Here is a 24,052-nt window from a genome sequence, read left to right on the forward strand (position 1 = left end):
AGACTATACTAGAAAGCTACAGTTTTCAAGACAGTATGGTACTACCACAAAAACAGAAATATAGATCAATGGAATAGAATAGAAAGCCCAGGGATAAACCCACACACTTATGGTCACCTTATTTTTGATAAAGGAGGCAAGAATATACAATGGAGAAAAGACAGCCTCTTCAGTAAGTGGTGCTGGGAAAACTGGACAGCTACATGTAAAAGAATGAAATTAGAACACTCCCTAACACCATACACAAAAATAAACTCCAAATGGATTAAAGACCTAAACGTAAGGCCAGACACTATAAAACTCTTGGAGGAAAACATAGGCAGAACGCTCTATTGCATAAATCACAGCAAGATCCTTTCTGACCCATCTCCTAGAGAATTGGAAATAAGAACAAAAATAAACAAATGGGACCTAATGAAACTTAAAACTTTTGCACAGCAAAGGAAACCATAAAGATGAGAAGAGGACCCTCAGCATGGGAGAAAATATTTGCAAATGAAGCAACTGACAAAGGATTAATCTCCAGAATTTACAAGCAACTCATGCATCTCAATATCAAAGAAAACCCAACCCAATCCAAAAATGGACAGAAGACCTAAATCGACATTTCTCCAAGAAGATATACAGATTGCCAATAAACACATGAAAGGATGCTCAAAATCACTAATCACTGGAGAAATGCAAATCAAAACTACCATGAGATATCACCTCACAGCTGTCAGAATGGCCATCATTAAAAAATGTACAAACAATAAATGCTGGAGAGGGTGTGGAGACAAGGGAACCCTCATACACTGTTGGTGGGAATTAAATTGTTACAGCCACTATGGAGAACAGTATGGAGGTTCCTTAAAAAACTAATAGAACTACCATACAACCCAGAAATCCCACTACTGGGCATATACCCTGAGAAAACCATAATTCAAAAAAAGTCATGTACCACAATGTTCATTGCCTCTCTATTTACAATAGCCAGGACATGGAAGCAACCTAAGTGTCCATCGATAGATGAATGGATAAAGATGTGGCACATATATACAATGGAATATTACTCAGCTATAGAAAGAAACGAAATTGAGTTATTTGTAATGAGGTGGATGGACCATAGCGTCTCTCATACAGAGTGAAGTAAGTCAGAAAGAGAAAAACAAATACCGTATTTTAACACATATATATGGAATCTAAAAAAAAAAAAGATCATCGAGAACTAGGGCAAGACGGGAATAAAGACGCAGACGTACCATAGAATGGAGTTGAGGATGCGGGGAGTGGGAAGGGTAAGCTGGGACAAAGTGAGAGAGTGATAGTATATATACGGACATATATACACTACCAAATGTAAAATAGATAGCTAGTGGGAAGCAGTTGCATAGCATAGGGTGGTCAGCTCGGTGCTTTGTGACCAGCTACAATGGTGGGATAGGGAGGGTGGGATGGAGAAAGATGCAAGAGCGAAGAGATATGGGAACATATGTATATGTATAACTGATTCACTTTGTTATAAAGCAGAAGCAGACACACCACTGTAAAGCAATTATACTCCAATAAAGATGTTATTAAAAAAAAAAAGATACACAGATCAGCAACAAACATATGAAAGGATGCTCAACATCTGTAATCATTAGAGAAATGCAAATGAAAACTGCAGTGAGGTATCACCTCACACCAGTCAGAATGGCCATCATCAAAAAATCTAGGGGCTTCCCTGGTGGCGCAGTGCTTGAGAGTCCGCCTGCCGGTGCGGGAGACGCGGGTTCGTGCCCCGTTTCCGGAGGATCCCAGCTGGAGAGGGTGTGGAGAAAAGGGAACCCTCCTGCACTGTTGGTGGGAATGTAAATTGATACAGTCACTATGGAGAACAGTATGGAGGTTCCTTAAAAAGGTAAAAATAGAACTACCATACGAGCCAGCAATCCCACTAGTGGGCATATACCCCGAGAAAACCGTAATTCGAAAAGAGTCGTGTACCAAAATGTTCATTGCAGTTCTATTTACAATAGCCCAGAGATGGAAACAACCTAAGTGTCCATCGACAAATGACTGGATAAAGAAGATGTGACACATATATACAATGGAATATTACTCAGCCATAAAAAGAAATGAAATTGAGTTATTTGTAATGAGGTGGATGGACATAGAGACTGTCATACAGAGCGAAGTTAAGTCAGAAAGAGAAAAACAAATACCATATGCTAACACATATATATATGGAATGTGAAAAAAAAAGGTTCTGAAGAACCTAGGGGCAGGATAGGATTAAAGACACAGACATAGAAATGGACTTGAGGACACGGGGAGGGGGAAGGGTAAGCTGGGACAAAGTGAGAGAGTGGCATGGACATATATACACTACCAAATGTAAAATCGATAGCTAGTGGGAAGCAGCCACATAGCAGAGGGAGATCAGCTTGGTGCTTTGTGACCACCTAGCTGGTGTGTGATAGGGAGCGTGGGAGGGAGACACAAGAGGGAGGAGATATGGGGATATATGTATATGTATGGCTGATTCACTTTATTATAAAGCAGAAACTAACACACCATCGTAAAGCAATTATACTCCAATAAAGATGTTAAAAAAAAATAGAAAGATACCATCTAGGTGGCTGTTATTTTCCTTCAGTTAAAAATAGCCAAAATAAATGCTAAAAGTTTACTATTAAGGAAAGAAGGAAGAAAATTAGGGAGAGAAAATGAGGGGGTGTTAGATTTATGCTTATAGAAAATGTAGGAAACACATAAAGGAAAGCAGAGGAAGCAGGTGAGTTAAGACAAATATGAAAGAATATTTATCTTTTCTCTCGTGTCAGTTTGCTTTTAGAAATCAACTATGGGGTCAAGACCTTTAAATATGTGTCCAGTTCTCTGCTAAGTTACACAAATGGATAACAAAATAAATCAGTTTTCAATGGCTTCAATAATCTCCCCAGTCTGATGCTCCCAAAACTCACCTATACTGTAAAATGCACTGTATTATGTCTAATATGTACCAGGAACTGTGTTACGTCCTGAAGATAACTTAAATGAAGAAGATAGTTTCTCCACTCATAGATTTAATAGTCTATTGTGTTTCCTGGCTGCACCTACTTAGATAATTTTACCCAACTGAATAGTATGCCTTTCCATGGTTTATTTATTTATTTACTTGTTTGTTTATTGGTGAAATGTCTTTCTACATTTTATTCTAGGCCATGGCCATAGCATTTGAAATTAACAAAGTTCACATTAATGGAATCTGTCAAATGCTTTGGACACACTGACTCTGGTGACAAGTTGAAATCCAGAGGTTTATATCTTTGAATTGGGAATACTCATTTTATAAACTAAATGTACAATATGAGTACTTAAATCCAACTATATAAAATTTTAAACACATATAGCTCCCAAGATATGGGAGGAACATAAGTGTCCATGAAAGAAGATGTATATGTATATGTATACACACACACACACACACACAATGGAATACTCCTCAGCTGTGAAAAGGAACAAAATTTTGCCATTTGCAGCAACACGGATGGACTTGGAGGACATTATGCCAAGTGAAATCAGTCAGAGAAAGACAAATACTGTATGATATCACTTATATGTGGAATCCTAAAAAATGCAACACACTAGTGAATATAACAGTAAAGAAGATATAGAGAATTCACAGATATAGAGAACAAACTAGTGGTTATCAGTGGGGAGAGAGGAGGAGGGGCAGTATAGGGGTGTGGGTGTGGGAGATACAAACTATTGGATGTAAGATAGGCTCAAGGATGTATTATACAACACGGGGAATATAGCCAATATTTTGTAATAAGCGTAAATGAAAAGTAATCTTTAAAAATATTTTAAATTATTTAAAACATGTAGCTGTAATGTTGAGTCAAAATATACTCTAACTTTTGTCATTTTAAGTTAAAGCATTGGGTCTTCAGACTTGCTAGCCTATTTTCATCACTAAATATCCTGTTTCTTCCTTTATCTTCAAACTCCATTCTCAGAGACTTTGCTAATCCATAATTTCATTCCACTATGAAATCTCTTATAACTATGATATATAGTCTTTACATCACCATCAAATTTTTGAGACAGTAGTTTATATTTTATCTAATTCTCACCTACCATTCTCGACTTTTTATACTACAATGTGATTTATACCTCCACAAAAGCCACTGTAAATGGCTCAGGTCAGCAGTGACCTCCCATTACAAAGTATGTTGGTAATTTTAGCTCTCATTTTACCCAATCTGTCTGCTGTGCTTGACAAAGTTGGCCATTCCCTCTTTTTTGTGCTTCTGAAACACTTATTCTCTTCTAGAATAGCACTGAGTCTCACTGACTCTTGGTCTCCTTTAGCTGCTCCTTTCTTCTGTACAATTCTAAAAACACTCATTGTTCCTAGGGTTCCATTTTATACCCTATATTCTTCTTACCCTTTATACTCTGCCCTGCTGATAATTTCAAATATGATTTATGATCTATGTGCTATTTACTCTCAAATTTTAATCGTTTTCCACTTCTCTATAGAATTCCAGATTTATATACACAAATTCATATTTTTCATTCACTTCAAACTTAATAAAGCCCAAACTGACTCTAACTCTGCATTATATCCACAGATCCACCATGTACTAATCAACACACTAAAACAACTCTGCTTCCAGTTTTCTGAAATCCGCATCTGATTGGTTGATAAACATCGTTGACTCTGTCTCTCAAATATTTGCCAAGTTTCTTCACTGATTCCCAGGGACTCAGCATTATCAGCAACACTTAATCTTTCCCTGGATCACTCCAACAACCTCCAATTTGCTCTAGCCTTCAGAGGCTTGTTCTTGCTTTCAAGATAAATTCCGAACTGTTTGATAGAAACTTCACTATCTGGTCAAATCTCTTGTTTTTCTCTTCTCCAACTACAATCTTAACCAGTTTGCATTTGCCTAGTATTTCAGTATTAATATCAAAGTATTATCGTTTTCCCTGTGAAGTCTCCCTTGCTTGTCTCTCGTGGCAGAGTTAGCCACCTCTTCCTCGTGGGTCCCGTAGCTCTGTGTATATTCTTCTATCATATCACTTAAAACATTGCATTGTAATAGGTTGTTTCCATGTCTTTCTACCACCTTGGGATTTGGGGGTATGGAAAAACATTTTATTCATATTTGTGTCCCTAGTACCTAGCACAACTTAAGCTTACAGTTGACGTCTGACATTTACTGAGAATAAAAAAAATGAACAAATAAATGAATTAATTTTAAAATGTGGGGAATTATATTGATGGTCTGTGTTCTAATATCCTATGTTATTAAAATTTTAAGAGAATTTTGATTATGCAGTTTGCCTAGACTATTACAAATCTGAAAGAAGCTCCAAAAGAGGAAATATATTCTCATTTGATTCTAGATTTCAATACTTCAAGCATTAACAACCCACTCTTCCATTTTTTAGAAATCCTGTCTTTGAACTTTATAGGAACAGTCATTAGCCCCATGCTTGGGGTAATTAATGAGGATTAAATGATAGCGTCTTACACAATTACTGAGAGTAAAAGTAAACAAACTTTTCTGAAAGCAATTTGGCAATATATTTCAATAGCCTTTAAAAAGTTCATACCAAGTTATCCAGTAATTTTATTTCTGGGAATCTATCTTAAGGACCTAATCAGAGTATGTAGAGACATTTAGATAAAAGGATATTTGCCACAGGTTATTCTGTCTACAAGTCTCTTGGCAGGAATTGGGGGCAGGGAGAGTAAAAGATGAATTTCTAAGAGAGAATGTTATATAGTCATCTAAATCAATTATTTTTCCTAAGAGGAGTAAGTAGTATAAATAAGCAGCTAGAAATGGGAGATCTACCAAAATACAGAGTGAGATCCCACATCTTTTTAAAAAAAATGTATACAGTACACAATATTGGAAATATATGCATGAAAATAGACTGAGGAAAATATATTAGAATACATGTAATGATTCAGTGTTATAAAGATAACCATGAGTTATCTTTAATTATATATTGATTTTATAATCAGAAAGAATAGCCAATAAGTAAATGTTTGCACTAGATCTCTTTTATGCCTTGTCTACTTTTCCATGGTTTCTTCTCAGAAATCTGTAATTATTTACACCCCTGATGAAAGAACAGCATGCTACAAGACCCTGAGCCACAAATTGCCCTAAATTTAGTCTATATATTGGGTGGCTAGTTACTTACTGTCTGAACAGAAGATAGAAGCTTGTCAAAGGAGACATTTCACTTGACATTTAAAAAATAGGCTATCAAGATGTTAATCAGTTATCATTTGGAACAAAACTACAAGTGTTATAATAAAGAGTCAACAGAACCCAAGGAGGTAGAAGAAAGCTACAGTTATGGTATACAAAGAGCACAAAGAAGCAGAGGCAGTGATTTGACATTGAGAGAGAATTTGACTGGGTAAGATTAGCAAGGCTGGACCACCCATCATTCAGCTCCCAAGAGGGACAGAAAGAGCAAGGTCTAGTTCTCTGCTTCCCGGCTATATTGTAGAGTCATTTCTGTACTTCAATACCCAATGAAATATATCTCATATTAAATAAATTCCTTCTTCCTCCTTCCTTTAGATCACTTGTATCACTGCTCCTTGCAATTGAAATAATCCTAAATAAAATGAAGCTTTTCCTGTTCATATAGGCAGGATATATAGGAGTATTGGTCATTAAAAGATTTAATGATTCCTCATTTCTATTGACTTCACCTGTTATTACTTTCACTTGTCACATAGGACTTTAGTCATTCCTTAGAGCACTTAGGATATTTGATCCTGCAAGACAACTGTTTCTATACCATCACCCCCAGTAGAGGGCAAGGTTCATGCCATTCTTTACTACTATTTAGTTTATTTATTCAGTCAACAGTTATTTATCCAGTGCCTACTTTTTCTCCAGCACTGTACTAGGCTCTGGGGATACAATAATGAATAAGAAAAACATTGTCTCTGATATTGTGGTACTTAGAGTCCAGTGCAGGGAGGTCAATTCTAGGTGTGACAGTTAATGAAGCCTAAATTAAACAGCACTCAATTAATTGGGAAAGTTAGATATTCTTCAAATGTTTCAAAGCCAATTCCATCATATTTTATCTAAAATGAATTACTGGGAAGAAATTTTGGTCTCAGTTGGATCTTTATGACTTTTTAAAAAAATTTTTTAAATTAAATTTAATTTAATTTTTTATACAGCAGGTTCTTATTAGTCATCAATTTTGTACACATCAGTGTATACATGTCAATCCCAATCGCCCAATTCATCACACGACCACCACCACCCCTCCACGGCTTTCCCCCCTTGGTGTCCATATGTTTGTTCTCTATATCTGTGTCTCAATTTCTGCCCTGCAAACGGGTTCATCTGTACCATCTCTCTAGGTTCCACATATATGCGTTAATATACGATATTTGTTTGTCTCTTTCTGACTACTTCACTCTGTATGACAGTTTCCAGATCCATCCACGTCTCAACAAATGACACAATTTCGTTCCTTTTTATGGCTGAGTAATATTCCATTATATATATGTACCACATCTTCTTTATCCATTCATCTGTCGATGGGCATTTAGGTTGCTTCCATGACCTGGCTATGGTAAATAGTACTGCAGTGAACATTGGGGTGCATGTGACTTTCTGAATTATGGATTTCTCTGGGTATATGCCCAGTAGTGGGATTGCTGGGTCATATGGTAATTCTATTTTTAGTTTTTTAAGGAACCTCCATACTGTTCTCCATAGTGGCTGTATCAGTTTACATTCCCACCAACAGTGCAAGAGGGTTCCGTTTTCTCCACACCCTCTCCAGCATTTGTTATTTGTAAATTTTCTGATGATTTTCATTCTACCCACTGTGTAAGATGATATCTCATTGTAGTTTTGATTTGCATTTCTCTAATAATTAGTGATATTGAACAGCTTTTCAGGAGCTTCTTGGCCATCTGTATGTCTTCTTTGGAGAAATGTCTATTTAGGTCTTCTGCCCATTTTTGGATTGGGTTGTTTGTTTCTTTAATATTGAGCTGCATGAGCTGTTTATATATTTTGGAGACTAATCGTCTGTCCGTTGATTCATTTGCAAATATTCTCTCCCATTCTGAGGGTTGTCTTTTCATCCTGTTTATGGTTTCCTTTGCTGTGCAAAAGCTTTTAAGTTTCATTAGGTCCCATTTGTTTATTATTGTTTTTATTTCCATTACTCTAGGAGGTGGATCAAAAAAGATCTTGCTGTGATTTATGTCAAAGACTGTTCTTCCTATGTTTTCCTCTAAGAGTTTTATAGTGTCCAGTCTTACATTTAGGTCTCTAATCCATTTTGAGTTTATTTCTGTGTATGGTGTTAGGGAGTGTTCTGATTTCATTCTTTTACATGTAGCTGTCCAGTTTTCCCAGCACCACTTATTGAAGAGACTGTCTTTTCTCCATTGTATATCCTTGCCTCCTTTGTCATAGATTAGTTGACTGTAGGTGCGTGGGTTTATCTCTGGGCTTTCTATCTTGTTCCGTTGATCTATGTATCTGTTTTTGTGCCAATACCATATTGTCTTGATTACTGTAGCTTTGTAGTAGAGTCTGAAGTCAGGGAGCCTAATTCCTCCAGCTCCATTTTTTTCCCCTCAAGACTGCTTTGGCTATTCGGGGTCGTTTGTGTCTCCATACAAATTTTAAGATTTTTTGTTCTAGTTCCATAAAAAATGCCATTGGTAATTTGATAGGGATTGCGTTGAATCTGTACATTGCTTTGGGTAGTATAGTCATTTTCACAATGTTGATTCTTCTCATCCAAGAAGATAGTATATCTCTCCACCTGCTGGTGTCATCTTTAATTTCTTTCATCAGCGTCTTATTGTTTTCTGCATACAGGTCTTTTGTCTCCCTAGGTAGGTTTATTCCTAAGTATTTTATTCTTTTTGTTGCAATGGTAAATGGGAGTGTTTCCTTAATTTCTCTTTCAGATTTTTCATCATTAGTGTATAGGAATGCAAGAGATTTCTGTGCATTAATTTTGTATCCTGCAACTTTACCAAATTCCTTGATTGGCTCTAGTAGTTTTCTGGTGGCATCTTTAGGATTCTCTGTGTCCTTTTATTTCTTTTTCTTCTCTGATTGATGAGGCTAGGACTTCCAAAACTATTTTGAATAATAATGGTGACAGTGGACACCCTTGTCTTGTTCCTGATCTTAGAGGAAATGGTTTCAGTTTTTCACCATTGAGAATTATGTTTGCTGTGGGTTTGTGGTATATGGCCTTTATTATGTTGAGGTAGGTTCCCTGTATGCCCACTTTCTGGAGAGTTTTTACCATAAATGGGTGTTGAATTTTGTCATAAGCTTTTTCTGCATCTATTGAGATGATCATATGGTTTTTATTCTTCAATTTGTTAATATGGTTTATCACATTGATTGATTTATGTATATTGAAGAATCCTTGCATCCCTAGGATAAATCCCACTTGATCATGGTGTATAATCCTTTTAATGTGCTGTTGGATTCTGTTTGCTAGAATTTTGTTGAGCATTTTTGCATCTATATTCATCAGTGATATTGGTCTGTAATTTTCTTTTTATGTAGTATCTTTGTCTGATTTTGGTATCAGGGTGATGGTGGCCTCTTTGAATGAGTTTGGGAGTGTTCCTTCCTCCACAAATATTTGGATGATTTTGAGAAGGATGGATGTTAGCTCTTCTCTAAATGTTTGATAGAATTCACCTGTGAGGCCATCTGGTCCTGGACTTTTGTTTGTTGGAAGATGTTTAATCTCAGTTTCAATTTCATTACTTGTGATTGGCCTGTTCATATTTTCTATTTCTTCCTGGTTCACTGTTGGAAGATTATACCTTTCTAAGAATTTGTCCATTTCTTCCAGGTTGTCCATTTTATTGGCATAGAGTTGCTTGTAGTAGTCTCTAGGATGCTTTGTATTTCTGCAGTATCTGTTGTAACTTCTCCTTTTCATTTCTAATTTTATTGATTTGAGTCCTCTCCCTCTTTTTCTTGATGAGTCTGGCGAATGGTTTATCAATTTTGTTTATCTTCTCAAAACCCAGCTTTTGGTTTTATTGATCTTTGCTATTGTTTTCTTTGTTTCTATTTCATTTACTTCTGCTCCGATCTTTATGATTTCTTTTCTTCTACAAAATTTAGGGTGTGTTTGTTCTTCTAGCTTCTAGGTGTAAGGTTAGATTGTTTATTTGAGATGTCTGTTGTTTGTTAAAGTAGGATTGTATTGCTATAAACTTTCCTCTTAGAACTGCTTTTGCTGTATCCCATAGGTTTTGGATCGTCTTGTTTTCATTGTCATTTGTCTCTAGGTATTTTTTGATTTCCTCTTTGATTTTTTCAGTGTACTCTTTGTTATTTAGTAACGTATTTAGCCTCCATGTGTTTGTGTTTTTTGTGTTTTTTTCCCCTGTAATTCATTTCTAATCTCATAGCGTTGTGGTCAGAAAAGATGCTTGATATGATTTCAAGTTCTTAAATTTACTGAAGCTTGATTTGTGACCCAATATGTGATCTATCTTGGAGAATGTTCTGTGCGCACTTGAGAAGAAAGTGTAATCTGCTGTTTTTGGGTGGAATGTCCTATAAATATGAATTAAATCTATCTGGTCTATTGTGTCATTTAAAGCTTCTGTTTCCTTATTTATTTCGTTTTGGATGATCTGTCCTTTGGTGTAAGTGAGGTGTTAAAGTCCCCCAATATTACTGTGTTACTGTCGATTTCCTCTTTTATAGCTATTAGCAGTTGCCTTATGTATTGAGGTGCTCCTGTGTTCGGTTTATATATATTTATAATTGTTATATCTTCTTCTTGGATTGATCCATTGATCATTATGTAGTGTCCTTCCTTGTCTCTTATAACATTCTTTATTTTAAAGTCTATTTTATCTGATATGAGTACTTCTACTCCAGCTTTTTTTTTTTTTTTTTTTGTTTTTTTTTTTTTGCGTTTTGCGGGCCTCTCAATATTGTGGCCTCTCCCGCTGCGGAGCACATGCTCTGGACATGCAGGCTCAGCGGCCATGGCTTATGGCCCCAGCCGCTCCGCAGCATGTGGGATCTTCCCGGACTGGGACACGAACCCGTGTCCTCTGCATCGGCAGGCAGACTCTCAACCACTGTACCACCAGGGAAGCCCTCCAACTTTGTTTTGATTTCCATTTGCATGGAATATCTTTTTCCATCCCCTCACTTTCAGTCTGTATGTGTCCCTAGGTGTGAAGTGGGTCTCTTGTAGACAGCATATACATGGGTCTTGTTTTTGTATCCATCCAGCAAGCCTTTCTCTTTTGGTTGGAGCATTTAATCCATTTACATTTAATGTAGTTATCAATATGTATGTTCCTAAGACTGTTTTCTTAATTGTTTTGGGTTTGTTTTTGTAGGTCCTTTTCTTCTCTTGGGTTTCCCACTAAGAGAAGTTCCTTTAGCATTTGTTGTAGAGCTGGTTTGGTGGTGCTGAATTCTCTTAGCTTTTGCTTGTCTGTGAAGCTTTTGATTTCACCATTGAATCTGAATGAGATCCTTGCCGGGTAGAGTAATCTTGGTTGCAGGTTCTTCCCTTTCATCACTTTAAGTATATCATGCCACGCTCTTCTGGCTTGTAGAGTTTCTGCTGAGAAGTCAGCTGTTAACCTTATGGGAGTTCCCTTGTATGTTATTTGTCGTTTTTCTCTTGCTGCTTTCAATAATTTTTCTTTGTCTTTAATTTTTGCCAATTTGATTACCATGTGTCTTGGTGTGTTTCTCCTTGGATTTATCCTGTCTGAGATTCTCTGCGCTTCCTGGACTTGGGTGGCCATTTCCTTACCCACGTTAGGGAAGTTTTTGGCTATAAGCTCTTCAAATATTTTCTCTGGTCCTTTCTCTCTCTCTTCTCTTTCTGGAAGGTTGCCTATCTCCACTTCATATAGTTGTTTTTCTGGGGTTTTATGTTGTTCCATCATCTGGTACATAGCCCTCTGCCTTTTCATCTTGTCTGTCTCTCTGAGAATGTGGTTTTTGTCCACAGCCTGCAGGATTGTAATTCTTCCTGCTTCTGCTGTCTCTGGATCTTTATGACTTTTGAATAAAATATTTTGCCACTGTCATTTTCCTTTTTGTCACTACTGAAGAACTTCCATTTTTCAGTTTGTGAGAAATAGAGAAACATAGTGTATGAAACTTCATTAACTACTATTTGGGTGCTACATGCAGAGCTCACAGGACCAGGCATATTAAATATGAATGTTTAATCTAGGAATGTGCTTTTTGTTTGTTTGGTTTTAACTTTTTGACGAGAGTTATTTAAAACTTTCTCAGTCAGGCCTCATCCAAATTACAGAAACACAGTTAATAAATTAAAAAGTGATTCATATCACTAGGGTATCAGTTAAATATTACAGTACATTTGTACTGTAGTACAATTAGTACACAGTACAATAGTACTATGAACTATTATGAAGCAATTAAAGACAATAAGGTAGAGGTGTATGATGGCATAAAATATGTTCAAGATATGTATATGTCTATTTATATGTCTAGAGAGAGAACTATTTATTTGTGTGTAGTAAACATTGTAAACTGCTACTTAGCATTTGTACCTTCCTGTCTTCTTCTTACCAGAATACAAACTGTGTTCAGAAATTCACATTTCTTCCGTGCATCCCATGGGTCTCTATGGACCTAAGACCCTCCATATCCTTCTTCCTTACCAATGATTTTTTCAGGAATATGATCCAGTAGAGGCCTATGTGCTGTGAGAGGAAATTTTCTGGGGACCTTCTAGGAAAACTCTTCTTCTATTTATGGGATGGTTTCTGAGAACAGCTCTTTCTTTCTCAGGATGTTTGTGTATGTTGATGTAAGACCCAGAAGTACTTAACCCATCCTACTAAAAAGCTCAATGCACAGGGGAGGTAGAGTCCAACAGGGAATCACAGGAAATATAGCCAGAGCCACTGGATTAAATCAACCTGGAAATCTACATTTATCTAGACTTTCAGTAAGTGAGCCAAGAAATGTCCTTAGTACTGAGGCTGGATTCTTTTGTATGTTTAGCTTGTTACATCCAAAATCACTTTGAGATTTTACATGTTAGTGTATGTGGATGAGCACATGAATTCATTGAAAAAAGATGGGCAGAATGCATATCAGTTAACAAAGAAAAATAATGGGAAAAGTGGGTTTAGGAGAAGAGAAAGGAGTTTGCTACTTTTACTCTATGTAAGTTTTTATAGTTAAATAATGGATTTTAATGATATGTTTAAAACATAAAATAAAATGGAAAAACTATGAAAAAATGTACTTCTAATAGTATGCTCTTTCACTGTTCCCTGAGAAAACCACCTTCTAATTTCCAGTAAAAACTCCAGTAAATCCACCAGAGAGTTCATTTATTAATATTTCAAATTTTAAATGTTGGCAACATCGTGTATTGGAAGGGAGACAGGAGTCAGTGTCAGGATACATAGGTTTCTGTTCTGTTTCTGCCTCTAATTTAGGTATCTGGCCTCAGGTAAAGCATAGAACCATTTGGTCTGGTTTCTTTCATCTGCAGAGTGAGAAGAATGAAACCAGACATCCATTCTACAAATTTTTTACCCTTCTCTGATTATTTTGGTTCTAATTTGTACCCACAAATGAAATAGTTTAGATTGGATACTAGCTAAAGTCAAAGAAAGGAACCAGATAAATTGGCAGTGTTTATTTCCAGTGATTCCAGAATTGCTGTATCTTGTGGCACATGAGGGATGATGAGCAAAAGCACATAGAAACACCATTCATTTCCTTAATTCATTTATTGTCAAGTTAATGTTTTGCAAGGGGCATTAAAATAAAAACTGCAAAAGGAAGTGGGTGTTTTATCAATTAATTCATTTTTCTATAGTTTTGTAGTTTTGTAATTTCATTTACATAATAATGTTTTCTTCTATAGGTCAAAAACGTGTCCCCTTTAATCTTAAAGTATTAGCCTGTTTTTCTTTTTTATTTTTTTGGTCTTTTTTTCCCCTCTTTTTTTTTTTTTTTGCTGTATGCGGGCCTCTCACTGTCGTGGCCTCTCCCGGCGTGGAGCACTAGCTCCGGACGCACAGCCCCAGCAGTCATGGCTCAAGGGCCCAGCCGCTCCGCGGCACGTGGGATCCTCCTGGACCAGGGCATGAACCTGCGTCCCCTGCATCGGCAGGCAGACTCCCAACCACTGCGCCACCAGGGAAGCCCTCCCTCTTTTATTTCAGGTCAGTGATTAAAAGATAGGTCTTTGGAATGACAAAGTTAACACTTTGACAATCAGCAAAGTTGTTCAATTACTTCCTTATCATGTTCTTGCTCAGGACAAGTTTAGTTAAAAAAAATATGTCGATGAAAAATATTAATGTATTCCAACTGTATTTTCTTCTCCTCTGTCACTTTTTCTTATACAAACAAATGCATTTATATTTGATTATCCAACTAATTTCTGAGCATAATGTAATTAACTTCTTTGTTGGCTACTTATTCTAACTTTTTAAACAAATAATTGGTGCTAATGGTTTCTTACAAGGTGATGTTTTATAATCCTCAAGTGTGGTTTGATATACTTTTTCTTAAGAATCGAAAACTCTTGAAAAATCGTTCCAGGGAAATAAAGTCGCCAATGTACAGATGATGAAGTGAAAGTCTTAAGATGCTAATTATTTTTCCTAATTAGTTAGCTAATTATATGGCCAGTCAGCGCAGATTTTAAAATGAAATGAGACTCAAGTTCTTTCTCCCTCCCTTTTTGGCCTTATGTTTTCTAAAGCATCATCCAATTTACTTTCTGGCAGAAAAACTATGAAGTTAAAATATGTCCAGATATTTGCAAGTATTATTAAAATGTGCTTCAGGCGAGAAAATATAACTGTTTCAGTTTACTGTATTCCTGTATTCACAATTAACACTTGTCTCTCATAATAATGAGGTTGCCAGGCCAGTGAGATGATAGGTGGACAGTATAATATCTGGACCCTAACAAAGTCCCCAGATAATGCACAGTTGTTCCATGCACTGATGAGAGTGATTGATGGAAAAATGCCACAGACACATGAAAATGATTCGATGTCCTTTCAAGTGAGTGTGATTACAACCTGGCTCACACAGAAGCACACAGAGGGTAAGGGAGAGCTGCACTCAGTAAGAAGGGAAATTGCCCATGTCCTCATGTCCATTATAGTGCCTGACTGCCAGTGATCCTCAAGACAGTGTAAAGATCCTGTCAGGAAGCTTGGTCTTGTCATTATGAAATTGACTGGCATGGGATCAAGAAAGATTGCATTCTTCTGAATATTCCTAACTGATTTTGAGACACTTACATGTAATGCTCATTGGTTCAAATAACAGAGAACCACCTGTATTACTGTAAATCATGAATTTCTAAAGCACTCCAGATGCAAATTAACAAAATTGATATCTCTTGGCTGTCACTGGTACTAGAAACAAATAAGAATGCAATCAGGACTCACAAAGTATTGGGTTGGTCAAAAAGTACCTTCGGTTTTTAAGTAAAAGTAAAAGACACATTTTTCATTTTCACCAAGAGCTTTATTGAACAATCTATTCACCCTTTTGTTTCACTACCTTCTGCCATTTTTCAGGCAACTTCATAATTCCATCTTCCCCAAACTTTTTATCTTTTTGAGCAAAGAACTCTTCCAGGTGCCTTTTACAGTCTTCCAGGAAATTGAAATTTTTTCCATTAAGAGAATTTTATAAAGACCTAAATAAATGGAAATCTGAAGATGCAATGTCTGGTGAATACGGCAGATGAATCAGAACTTCCCAGCCAAGCTGTATCAGTTTTTGCCTGGTCATCAAATAAACATGCGGTCTTGCGTTATCCTGATGGAAGATTTTGTGTTATCCTGATGGAAGATTATGCGTTTTCTGTTGACTAATTCTGGACGCTTTTCGTCAAATGATGCTTTCAGTTGGTCTAATTGGGAGCAGTACTTGTTAGAATTAATCATTTGGTTTTCCAGAAGGAGCTCATAATAGAGGACTCCCTTCCAATCCTACCATATACACAACATCACCTTCTTTGGATGAAGACCGGCCTTTGGTGTGGTTGGTGGTGGTTCATTTCACTTGCCCCACCATCTCGTCCATTCCACATTATTGTACCGTATCCACTTTTCATTGCCTGTCACAATTTGTTTTAAAAACAGAATGTTTTCGTTGGGCTTCCCTGGTGGCGCAGTGCTTGAGAGTCCGCCTGCCGATGCAGGAGACGCGGGTTCGTGCCCCGTTTCGGGAAGATCCCACATGCCGCGGAGCGGCTGGGCCCGTGAGCCATGGCCACTGAGCCTGCGCGTCCGGAGCCTGTGCTCCGCAAATGGGAGAGGCCACAACAGTGAGAGGCCCGCATAATGCAAGGAAAAAAAAATAAAATAAAAAAATAAAAACAGAATGTTTTCGTTACGTTTAAGTGGAGAATCGCATGCAGAAATATGGCCAAGAAAGTTTTTTTTGCTTAACTTATGTGGAACCCAAACATCAAAGCAATGAACATAACCAAGCCGGTGCAAATGTTTTTAGATGCTTGATTTGGATACTTTAAGTATGTCAGCTATCTCCTGTGTTGTATAACGTTGATCGTTCTCTATTATTGTTTCGATTTGATCGCTCTCAACTTCAACTGGTCTATCCGACCATGGAGCATCGTCCAGAGAGAAATCTCCAGCACGAAACTTCGCAAACCACTTTTGACACGTTCATTTGGTCACAGCACCTTCTCCATAAACTGCACAAATCTTTTTTTGTGTTTCGGTTGCGTTTTTACCTTTCTTGAAATAATAAAGCATAATATGCCAAAAATGTTGCTTTTTTCTTCCATCTTCAATATTAAAATGACTACACAAAATTTCACCAATTTTGACAAGTCTTTTTTTAAATACACGCTGATGTGACAACTGTCACATACAATCTAAAAAAATTGTTTTGAATGAAGTTAAAGACAACTAAGTACTACTAGAGTCATATTATGGGTGGGGAGGAAACGAATGAACTTTTTGGCCAACCCAGTAATTATGAAATTTAAGGACACTTCCATGTGCTACTCGATTTTCCAAGCCAGGAAAAAGAGCCATCTGACTTTTTGTGACAGGTAACTAAGGTTTCTTCTAGACTCTGTTAAATGGAAATTTCATTTAACCAGATGCCTACTCTCAGCATAATTCAAGCATTCGTGACTCTGCCTTCACCAGCCTATGTTCATCTACCAAGACTCCTCAAGACATAGATTCTCAATCTTTGTTTACTCTCTTGATTCTAATGAGTGTCAGTGGGGGTAGATTTTTAAACACCATGTTCTGTGTGGAGGAAATTCTTAAATAGTAATGCTATGTGCAATGCTAATTCTTTTGAAAGGTTAAAAAAAGCCTCAATGTGCCTTATATAACGTGATCTATTTATACTCTGTCACTAAGGAGAGTCAGCTGCATTTATGTTTGGGGTGAACAGAATAATTTATTTGTACCTTCCCATCCAGTTGATCACTTCTAGTTTACCCAACTCACTGACAGAGCTGAGTTAGGTCTTGAGAATTTTTCAGATGTATTAATATGTTCGGAATGGAAATATTTAACATAAAAATTAACGTAAGAATTCCATAAACAGAGAATTTAAGCATCAGTGTTTCTGTATCTTCCTCTAGTATCAGTTAAAATATTAAGTTCCATTGGTGGATGCTATGCATGACAACAGTTTCTAAGAGACTTACAGTCTCCAAATCAGATGCTTTCAAACCTCCTTTAGTATTTCCAGCAGCTGGTAGTGACTAGTGACAGCCACGTGAATTTTTTAAACCAATAAAAAGCTTTTTAAGTGACTATGATGTAAAATTCAGGAAGGGAAGGAGGCAGATTCAGGATTACACAGCTTCTGAAACTGAAATCCGACTATAATTTCATACGACTGTTAATCATGTCACCTTCATTTATGTGTGGGAACCCCCATGGTACATCAGTGCTACTATATTTACATCCCTCTTTTCTCTGGGCTTCTCTTAATTCTTATATCTGCTTCTAGAACGTATTCAATGTTTAACATATACGCTCTTCTGTTTTAATTTTCCTCATAACTATGAACATGCTGTATGCTGCATTGTCTGGAGCACATCACATGCTACATTGCAGTACATCTTCACAACAGCCTGCTCTGGTAAGGACTACTGTTATACCATTTCACAGATGTAGAAACTGAGGTTTGGAAAGTGAAATAACTTGCCTAAAGTGATGCAGCTTGTTAGTGATGGAGAGAAGATGTGGGTCTTGACTACCTGACTCCAGCTTCCATAGTCTTATTATCCTTCCACCTTCCCCGATGTTTCTGCTTCCCACCCTCTCACCCTCTGCCACCATATGACAGCAGAACCCAGGTGTTGGGAGCTGGGGACTAGAACAAAAGAGAAGCTAGTGTCTATGTAATGAAAGTCATTGACAGAATTAACAATAAATTATTGTAGAATTAGACTTAATTTCAATGGTTCCCAATTTTTAACTCTTTTCTAATAGATGCAGGAGAGCTACTGTTATGTACACGGACAGCATGGTTCTTCTTCTCTTAGCTGCAAAGGCAGAGGATTACTTGGCACGTGCAAGGACACACGGAGGAGGCTTCCCACCACAGTCAAACATTTATTACACAAAGGAACACTCTTGAAGATTTGTTACTAAATCCTTCCACTCACTTTTGGTGTTGTTTCACAATTCACTAATGGGCTTCAGTTTAATCCAGTGTTATTTATTCTTTGCTTATTTTATTACAGTTAAAAGATGCCATTTATAACCTCACAAATTACATCCCTCTTTATATTCGTGTTGTGTGGGAGAGTTTTGTAAACCTTACAAAGCAAGGCGCAATGAAAAACAGCTTGCAATACAAAAAAACTAACTCAGATAAAAGCACTTTGAAGAATGGAAACAAATGCAGAAAAAAATCAGCAAAGTCTACTGTCATCACTACACTTTTTTAAAAGATACTAAATAGTACATAATGTTTTTCTTATTGTTTCCTTTTGTACTTTTTTCTCCAAACACGATGATATTTCCATGTCTTTTGTAATACATACTTCCACCTCTACCAGTCAGAGATGAAATAAATAAATTAGACATGAACTAAACACTGCAAAATTATTTAAATCAGACAACTTAAATATAACCCAGAGATTTTATCAAAGTAACAGAATAGATTTGTTAAAATAAATATATCTTTTTAAAACAGTCTGAAAAGTGGCAGATTTATAAGGCTGCAAAGACAAAAAACTAGCTCTAAACTTTCTCAGTGTTGCAAATCCCATGCAGTCTTAAGACTTTCTCTATAGTATAAACATTATTTTAACTGCAATGAGCCCAATAAGGAAATTATACGAAAAGTGGTGTGAAGAGTCAGGATATAAAGTATATGCATAAATTTGCATCACTTACACGTCCAGAAAAAATTCACTCAGCAGCCAAATTTAGTTTAAGAGATGAGAGCATTTTGATTCAGCCTCCAATTTTTACTGCAACATTTGCTTAGGAGAGCCCTGTATCATCTACTCGTACAAGTGCTTTTGCTGCTGCTTCTGCACACATATCACAATCTATTGCACACATTTTGGGGAAAGTATTTGCTTAATATCTATTTTCTTCTGCTAATCTAGAAAATTCCACAAGGGCAAAACCATTGTCAAGTTTTCTCCTGTACTTCTCAGAGCTTTGTTCAGTGCTGAGTGAACAGTGGGTGTTCAACAGGTATTTTTTTTTTTTTTATACATTTTTTTTTTTTTTTAATAATTGTGTTTATTTTTACTTGTTGACAGTTTGCTTTATTTATTTATTTATGGCTGTGTTAGGTCTTCGTTTCTGTGCGAGGGCTTTCTCTAGTTGTGGCAAGCGGGGGCCACTCTTCATCGCGGTGCGCGGGCCTCTCACTCTCGCGGCCTCTCTTGTTGCGGAGCACAGGCTCCAGACGCGCAGGCTCAGTAGTTGTGGCTCACGGGCCCAGTTGCTCCGTGGCATGTGGGATCTTCCCAGACCAGGGCTCGAACCCTTGTTCCCTGCATTAGCAGGCAGATTCTCAACCACTGCGCCACCAGGGAAGCCCAACAGGTATTTTTTAAATGAACAAATAAATGCATTGGATATCTCATTAAACTCGTCAGGAAAAACAAAAAGCAAATCATCCACTGACCTACTTTAAATCTTTTTATTCCAGTGCTAATGCTGGTTTCTTGTTGAGTCTGGGTCACTGTGATGACTGGGCATAACATGGTTTGGAGTAACTGGAACTGAGCAAGGGAATCTTAGAGCCACTGACTCACGGTGAATAGTTTTGACTCAGAATAGATTTTGAAATGGTTTACACAATGTTTAGGTTTGGCAAATTAATATTGGATTAGCATTTTTAATGGTCCTATGAAAATGTTTTGCGCTGTGATATGGTTTGGGATTCAGCTTTGAGAATGGTTTAGTTCAGTTTTTAGTTAATTCAGATTAAGTTCCTTAGTAATAACATTAGTAATACACACACACAAGTTCTAAGACTCATGCTGAAATATAGTTATGACTATATATATATATAATACTATATATATGGTATATATGCCATATATATATCCCTGTGTCTTCTATAAAGATATGTATTCAAATGCACAATTCTGGTGCTTCATGCCTATCTCTTTTGGAGTGTGATATTGTCAAAATAATGTAAGAGGCAGAACTGGGGGACCTCTTTGTACACATGGAGTTATTGCTGCCTGATTCCCTCATATGTTACATGAAGATGGAGATATTTAACTTAGTGAGATATGGGTTTCTGTTAAGTTTTAAAATTCTGAAAAATATCTGTGTAGCCTATACTCATATTTGTGAAACGTATGCATCTACATCAAAGTGTGCCAAACAGAATCTCCCTATTCAAGTTATAAATGCATATCAATTTCCAGATGTAAAAAAATATATAGTAAATACTGTGCTGCTTAAAAAATACATCATAGGTCTCAGAAATTAAATTTATTTTATCTAGCTATATAGTTTATTTCTCTCCAGGCTGTTTTGTTAATGAAATTAATTTCTGGTATATAGAATCAGAGAAACATGTCTTCATTAATTTCTGATATCTAATTTCACTTGGAATCCCTGAGCCAAAGCTTAGAATTGCCTCACTGGGCAATTTCCACTCCATAGTCCAACTTCAATCCCCATCTAAGTGGTGACTCTGTGTGTCTCTCCCTTTACAAGTGAGCAGAGATAATGAACAATGATCAAGTGATGTGTTCAATTAATTAATACACATGTTTTAGTCCCTCATTTCATTTATTTCACTATTTTGCTTCAAAGTCCTCTTCTTGAAGCTTGGCAGAGTGGCCAATTTCCTAACTTCTTTTTTCTTCCTTTCTTATCAGCTAGTGTCTTTTCTAATTCAAAAATTCAAATGTATTATTGTACTTGCTTGCATTTAAGCTTTCTGCCATTTTTCAAACTGTGCCTGGACACAGCCATAAATATATGCTTCACAGTATGTGAATCTCAGGAACTCCACTACCATCTTAAGTCACCATCACCCACTGTGACCTCACTCCTTTTGAACTCACAGCAAGTGAATGACCCATGATACTCAGTAATTAATCATGCCCACCTTGTGACATTTCTGATGATGTATATTTAACATCACACAGTTCTATAATTTGTCAGTGTATCCATCCCCAGCCGCCTCAGTTAAATCACAAGCTCTCTGAGGCAGATTCGACATCTATCTTACGGAATGCATTGTAAACAAGGAAAATGTGTGCTGATTGATAATTTAATTGATTGACTACATCCATTTAGCTATGAAGGAATTCAAGCAGCATGAATAATAGAAAGTTAAAAATGTCTTCCCCTAATCAGGTGTTCTTGAACGTCTTAGTGTCTGGGAAGCAATTGTGAGAATTCTCAATAAAGTGTCCACAGATTTCCTTGTCCTTGTCTGAACAGTCAAGAACAAGGTATGAAATGACATAGGAGAAATATTATGCTTTATTTCTTTAACTGACTTGTTATACCTCCAGCCCAAACTTTTCTACATTTAAGAAGATGCCATTTCCTGAAATGTGCCCTGTGAAGTTAATAGTGTGGCATCCATAATGGGACCAAGGGTCAACTAAATTTGAGAAAAACTCACATAAACAACGTTAGACAGGTTTCTTCCTCGTAGGAATTCATGGAGGCTTTGATATTCTCATATTTCCAAAGGAGTGGGACAGAGAATATAGTACATCAATATACCCAAATCTGCGTAAGCATAGATTTTTGTTTTAAGCACCTTACAAGATCTGTGTGCCATAATCACTTTTGGAAACTCTGAGGTAGAAATTTCAGGTACATCTTACACAATTCATGCTGGATTATCAATTGCAGGGGACCATTTCTTTTTTTGGACAAAAATCCAATACTGAGTTTGGTTATTTATTTATTTAATACTTAATTTATCAGCATACAGCAGATCCTTCAACCTTCTGCTTTCCTCTGTGGCCATTTCCTCCCATTGTGTTACTGTACTGTGATACTATGTTATTGCTTTTTTAACTTCACCTTATTTAACCGACTAACTTTTAGGAACCTATATCAGTCTGTCTTCTTCCACTGCTTTTGATGTGCTCTTGCAGATAGCATAAGCATGCATGCCTACCCGTGTTAGTTTGGAGTCTTCAAGGCAGAAGATCTATATCAAAGTCCTACCCCACAGACACCAGTTATGTGATCTAATTTGTCACTTTCCTTTCTAAGCCCCAGTTTCACCCTCTGTACAAGGTTAGATAAAGATAAAAAATTATATGAGAGTTACTAGTAAATTGTAAAATACTTTGCACAAGCAAGAAATTATTTTTATGTCATGTTATAATTTCTTATATTTCTTCATATTTTGGTTAATGAGAAAGTGCTAATAGTTAAGTCTGGGGAGTAAAACAGGAGGTGGTAAAAAGCACAAAGGAAACATTTACATTATACCTCTCTGCTTTTAGAAATTTTACTATTTTATTCTAAAAAATTTTCCAGACTTATAAAGAAGTAATATAACCTCAAACCAAGTGTCATGAGAATATCTGTTTCAAGCGACCCTAGTCTAAAACCATAACTTAAACAAACGTGGAACTTGCAACGGCAGGGCTAAATATTGATCAAAATGTTAATAGCCTATTTAGTTGTTTATAACTCAAGACTAAAAAGGAGCCAGCTAGTGCCATATCAGAAGGGAATGCACCCAAAGCATTGTTCTCATCCTTATACAGTACATGTTTGATGGGGGAAGGCAGTGTCCTCTCCATTTTCTTTTACAGATTTGACAAAAACATTAATCATGGCTTTTGTTAGTACTATGAGAGCATAATTTTTTAAAGGAAACTCTTGTGTTTCTCACATTCAGATGCTAATCATTTATGTCCTTCTTTGCCTTTGGATAAAAATCAAACAAAACATCCATTAGCAAATTATCCTCATTAGACTCTGGGGAAACTTTGAATAACACTTTCAGAGACCCGTGGAGTCCCCAGGGGATATAGTTGCTAAAGGAGCGCTGGTCATGGAATTAATATTGGTAAAATTTTACTCTTACTACTGAAGGTTTTTATCTTAAGTGGTGTTTTCATTTACTAAGAGATACAGTTTTCATTTCTCAGGTTAGAAATAGATGTTTTCTGCATGCTTTTTGTTGTTGTTGTTGTTGTTGTTGTTTTTGTTTTTTTTTTGCGGTATGCGGGCCTCTCACTGTTGTGGCCTCTCCCGTTGCGGAGCACAGGCTCCGGACGCGCAGGCTCAGCGGCCATGGCTCACGGGCCCAGCCGCTCCGCGGCATGTGGGATCTTCCCGGACCGGGGCACGACCCCTTGTCCCCTGCATCGGCAGGCGGACTCTCAACCACTGCGCCACCGGGGAAGCCCCTATAACCCATTTTTTGACATAAGCAATAAGGCAGACATTTCTACAGTTCTCTAAAAAGATTTTTAAAAAGCATGCAGAGGGCTTCCCTGGTGGCACAGTGGTTGAGAGTCCGCCTGCCGATGCAGGGGACACGGGTTGGTGTCCCGG

Source organism: Lipotes vexillifer, unplaced genomic scaffold (assembly GCF_000442215.2).
Source record: "Lipotes vexillifer unplaced genomic scaffold, Lipotes_vexillifer_v1.1 scaffold95, whole genome shotgun sequence".
Lineage (NCBI taxonomy): Eukaryota > Metazoa > Chordata > Mammalia > Artiodactyla > Lipotidae > Lipotes > Lipotes vexillifer.